This window comes from Rattus norvegicus, chromosome 3 (assembly GCF_021556685.1).
Source record: "Rattus norvegicus strain SHRSP/BbbUtx chromosome 3, alternate assembly SHRSP_T2T, whole genome shotgun sequence".
NCBI classification, from domain to species: domain Eukaryota; kingdom Metazoa; phylum Chordata; class Mammalia; order Rodentia; family Muridae; genus Rattus; species Rattus norvegicus.
Window position 1 is genome coordinate 53577499 of NC_141536.1, and position 5928 is coordinate 53583426.

Sequence of the window (5928 nt, forward strand, 5' to 3'; positions counted from 1 at the left end):
GGATTAAGAGCACCGACTGCTCTTCCAGAGGTCCTGAGTTCAATTCCCAGCAACCACATGGTGGCTCACAACCATCTGTAATGGGATCTGATGCCCTCTTCTGGTGTGTCTGAAGACAGTGACTGTGTGTACAAATACATAAAATAAATACATAAATCTTAAAAAGAAAGAAAGAGAAAGAAGAAAGAAAGAAAGAAAAGAAAAAGACAAACAGAATCCATTTTAGTGGACAATAGAGATAGGAGGGAGGCTCATTGGTAAACAGAACAATTAGCACACCTGAAGCCCTGGGTTCAAAAGAGGAAAAAATAAAGTCCAGAAAGATATCAGCGGAGATCAAATCTGATGCAACAGGCCTTCGATCCCAGCTCTTGGGAAATAAACGCAAAGGGGTAACCAGAAGTTTGAGCCCAGCCTGGTCAATACATTAAGTGCCAGGCCAGTACTACATGTCAAATCCTGTCTAAAGAAATAAAATAATGAGAATGAAGTTCAACAATGGTTTACAAGTCAGGCCCAAAATGTATGGCACTCTTTGTTTTTAAGAATTTTTTTCCCTAATTACTTTAGACTTGACCCACTCAGGACCAGGTCTAAGCTGTGCTTGTTTGCAGTGGACAGCCAGGGCTGAGGAACCCTCGGCAAGACCTTAAGAAACAATGTGTGGAGCAGCCATATTTTCTGCACCAAAAACAAAGACCTTAGGTATAAGGATAGAATCTTCTTCTTTTGTGAATAAAGTTATTTGGAAAGTCTTGGCAAGTAGAGAACGGCTTTAATTAAATTTAACTAAAGGCACACACACCTTCAATCCCATCACTAAGAAGGCACAAGCAGGCATATTTCTGAGTTTGAAGCCAGCCTCAAATCAAGTCCCAGTATAGCCAAGGATAGCTACACAGGGAAACCTGTCTCCAAAAAAAATTAATATGATAATAATAATAATAATAATAATAATAATAATAATAGAACAAAATAAAATAAAAAGAGATAAAGTGTTTGCAAAGATTGAGAAAATCAGCATCCTAACAAGTCTAATTGACAGAAAAAAAATTGAGTAAAATTTGTCCACAAAGTACACTAACTATTTAATGATGTCACAGCGGCGCCTGAGTCTCCAGAGCCTAGAGAAACACCCGTGTTCTGATCCAGCCAGTGCTGCAAGCAGCTGAACAGGAAGATTTCACAATGCGGTATGAAGGGAAGAAGTCCAGCAAAAATGTCCAGCTTCCTAGCCTTTAAATTCCTCTGCTGGCAGCAGCCGGCAGGTAAGAATGGGGGGGGGGGGGGAATATCAAACTAGATAATGACTCTTGGAGGGCAGTGGACCAACAAGCTTTCAGCTGCTCCAAACCTTCTTTATCTCAGAAACCATGATTCCACCAAGCTCTGTAATAAAGACTATCTCGACAAAGATCAGGATTCATATATGACCCATGAAGGAAAATCAATGGGGACGTTTACGTCAGAGTCATAGTTACACGCAAATGTAACCTTCCATGCTCATGTTTGGGGGTATACAACAGGATTGAGCCAAGGTTCTCCTCAAAAACGAAAAACAAAAACATGAACCAAAAAAAACCCCCAGGTCTCTTATTCATCATCGGGTCCCCAGAACTTGACACATGGCTTCCTTCAATAAATATTTGGCGAATGGATGAATGAAATTAAACAGGAAATACACTGCATTTGGCTTCTGGCATTTCACCCAAGTTAGTCTAAATGCTGGACTGAACTTACAGGGCACACCACCTGCTGAGAGGATCTTGCCATCTTAAGTGCCAGGAGAAGTACTATCCAAGCGTTTCAGAGTGTTTGCTTCTCCGTGGCAACCAACACTTGCCTTTAGGGCCCACAGTTAAGTTCTCAGTGTGCACTAGAGCTCGGCAGCTTTTCTCCACCGTCCCTAGGGACAATTGGCAGAGACCCTTTCAGCTGTCACAATTAGGGGATTCGCCTGTCTCTAGTGGGTAGAGGCCAAGAGTGCTGATAAACATTTTACAGTAGAAAGGACAGTGCAGCCCGGGAGGTGATTATCTGTCCCTAAATGGTGTAAGATCAAGAAACTCTGAAATACACCAACTCTTTAAGAATTTGACACTGGGGCTGGAGAGATGGCTCAGCGGTTAAGAGCACCGACTGCTCTTCCAGAGGTCCTGAGTTCAATTCCCAGCAACCACATGGTGGCTCACAAACCATCTGTAATGGGATTTCATGCCCTCTTCTGGTGTGCATGAAGACAGCAACAGTGTACTTATATATAATAAGTGAATAAATCTTAAAAAAAAAAAAAAAAAGAATTTGACACTGTGCTGGAGGTGCTCATGCAACCCTGTAATTCCAGCACCACAGGGGCCAAGGTGGAAGGGTTGCTATGAGGTAAGCTCAGGCTACATAGTGAGACTCGAAAACAAATGAACAAAATCTTTGACAATGAAGTGTTCGAGCTGTATTTCAGACATCTTTTTTTTTTTTTTAATCAAGAATGAAATCTCCAGGGGCCGGAGAGATGGATCAACAGTTAAAAGCACGAGCTGCTCTCCCAGAGGACCCAGGTCCAATCTCCAGCACGCACATGGGGGCTCACAACCTTCTGTAACTTCAGCTCCAAAGGACCTGAATCCTTTTTCTGAATACCTGGCCTGCATGGGATGCACAATACATCCAAGCAAAATACCACGCACACATTCTTTTTTAATTTAAGAAAATTTTTTAATTGTTTGAAAAAGAACAAAATCATAGGGGCATGGGGAAATAAGCGGGTGAGAGGCCCTGAGAGGAACCCCAGCAGCTACCTAAAAACACCAGTGAAGAGGCTGGAGAGGAAAAGCAGCAGGGAGAAACAACAGCTCAGGGGTTCCCTGAGAGATCCTGTCGCAGGGGAATGGGCAGGATGCCTGACATCCTTCGCTGGTCTACGTGGACATTTAGAGAATTGTGCATGCGCATACTCACACACACAAAATTATAGCAAAAGAAAAATATCAAAATCACAGACTGCGTTTGTTATCTATCCTTTCATGTCGTTTTATTATTATTTATTTACATTTTAACAGTGCTGGCTTTGAACCTAGGACTTCTTCCTTGACAGACACACACTCTGTTGCTGAGTCCTCCCAGCCCTCATCCATCTTCTAGTAAGAAGAAAAAAGAACTGGGCAAAGGATTGGAATTCTGTAGCCCAAAGTCAAGCCAGTCATGGTGTAACATGTCTGTTAACGCAGCATATACTATGGGTAAGGCAGTAAGGTTTGTAGCTAATGAGCCAGCTCCAGCTAGATAATGAGTTGCAGAAACAAAACAAACACAAACCTTAAAAGTATCAAAGCCCACTCAGAAGAAACAGAAGCCAGACTTGGTGGAATGTGCTTCTAGTCCCCACAACTCAAGAGTTCATGAGTTCCAGGCCAGCAAGACAGGTAGAATATTGGAGTAATCCAAGATGGCGACCTTGATCTTTGTTGATAAGGACAAGGAAGAACCATGCACCCATGTGGCTTCTAAGAGGGGTTGGAGCTGGGACCCACTGTTAAATGAGGAATCATAGATTTCAACAGGAGTTGGCAAAATGTTCAAGGATCCCCCAGCCTTGCCTAAAGCAGGCAGGAGGCTTTGGAAACTGTCAAAAGAGCTACGGGGATGTTGATTGCCCAGAAAAGAAAATGTTCTTTCCCTTCAGTCCTCTTGTTTTGAGAGTTTGACCTGCCTGAAGTGCACTGCACACAGCCATCTCCTTGAATGGAGTACCTCTCAAGATCTTCAGTGCTGGAGAGAAGACTGGAGGGGTTGTTAAGCTTCTCCCCCTTTCACCCGGGAAGAAGCCATTCCCAGGTGGGACGCTAGCTTGTTGCAGTCTCCTTCCAGCATCTCTAAATAGGTGTGATATAATTTATAGGCCTCAGCACAAAGAAATAAGGAACAACGGTGGCCAGGCCGGGCCAAAAAGGCATTTCAAAATGGAGATGACAAATCTGTCCTCACACACATTATCATTATTTAGACAAAGACTAAACAAGAAAAGCAGTTCTTTCTCTTCCCCTCTGTGGGCAAGTAGCTGCTATATTCCCTCTCAGACCCCAGGGCAACTGTTTCCTCCTGTGTCACGGAAACTCCACCCGTTCCAGAAAAGCCTCTCTCCATGCCCTGGCCCTGTCACAGCAAATGCCACCACCAGGATTCTCCTGCAAAACAGAAGTCCTTTGGATCCGTCCTTACTTTACCCCATAAACTTTATGCTCCTCAAGGTCTTTATTTTGTTGAAGCAGGGTCTCATATGGCCTAGAATAGTCTTGAATTCCCTCTACACCCAAAGATGACTGAACTTCTGGTCTTCCTTTCCCTACATTCCAAGGGTTGGAATCACAAGTGTGTACCCTTATGTGGGTTAACTAAACCTTTAAAATCCAGAATCAATTTATGGGAAGCAAAATACAGACAACATCCTGATATCCCTACTCCCAGGTTAGCCTAATACTAACCTCTTACATTCATCAAATTTAATATTAATCATTATTCACTACAATCCATACTGGGAGCAAACTTGCTTAGTTTCCTTTTTTCTTTTCTCAGAACCCCAAGAGGCCACATTGCGTCTAGTCATGTTTGCTCATGTTTGCTTAGGCCTCTCTTGTTTTGACAGTCTCTCAGACATCCTTTGTTTTTGATGACCAGCACAGTTTTGAGGTATACAGGTCAGGTATTTTGTATAATGTTCCTGAACTGGGATTAGGCCTTTGTTTTTCTTATGACTACGCTGGCGACCTGCAAAGGGCCAGGCACTCAGGTAAAATGCCTTGCTTTTCCCGTTGAATCAAAAACACACTGCAGCAGCATGAGCTGTGACCAGTCGAGTTGCTGTTACCTTGATAGCCTGGCCAAGGTGGGGTTTGTCTGACTTCTCTGCCACTGGTTCCTTCCACTCCCTTTACATTCTCCACATTGTTTGCTTGTTTTTGTTTTTTGAGGTAGGGTTTCTCTGTGTAGCCCTGGCTGTCCTGGAACTCGCTCGGTTGACCAGGTTGGCCTTCAAGTTGCTCCTGCCTCTGCCTCCCGAGTGCTGGGATTAAAGGCATGCTGCACCATGTCAGACTTGTTTTTATTGTTTTGAGCCAGTTTTTACATAGCCGGGGCTGTCCTCGAACCTGCTACTTAACCAAAGGCAACCTTGAATTCCCAATCCTCCATCCTTTCACTTGCCGTGTGCTAGACTAAAGGAAGGTGCCACGTGCCCAATACATCCTATACCCCTTAAAGGAAGTTGGGATGTGCCGTCCACACTGACCAAGCTGTTCCAGCTCCTTAAAAGATAGAGTTGTGGGTTGGGGATTTAGCTCAGTGGTAGAGCGCTTGCCTAGCAAGCACAAGGCCCTGGGTTCGGTCCCCAGCTCCGAAAAAAAGAAAAAAAAAAAAGATAGAGTTGTTAGTTTGTTCCTATTTATTTATTCAATCATTTGTTTATTTTAGAATAGAATCATGGGTGTTGTACTGGCTGGTTTTGTGTGTCAACTTGCTGGAGTTATCACAGAGAAAGGAGCCTCCCTTGAGGAAATGCCTCCATGAGATCCAGCTGTACGGCATTTTCTTAATTAGTGATCAAGGGTGGGAGGGTCTGTTGTGGGTGGTGGCCTCCTTGGGCTGGTAGTCCTGGGTTCTATAAGAAAGCCAGTTAAGCAAGCCAGGGGAAGAAGTCCAGTAAGCAGCACTCCTCCATGGTCTCTGTATCAGCTCCTGCGTCCAGGTTCCTACCCTGTGTGAGTTCCTGGCCTGACTTCCTTTGGTGATGAGCAGCAATGTGGAAGTGTAAGCCGAATAAACCCTTTTCTCCCCAACTTGCTTCTTGGTCATGATGTTTTGTGCAGGAATAGAAACCCTGACTAAGACAGGTGCTTAATTTGTATTGTGTTCACCTTAGGGTTTTATTGCTGTCGA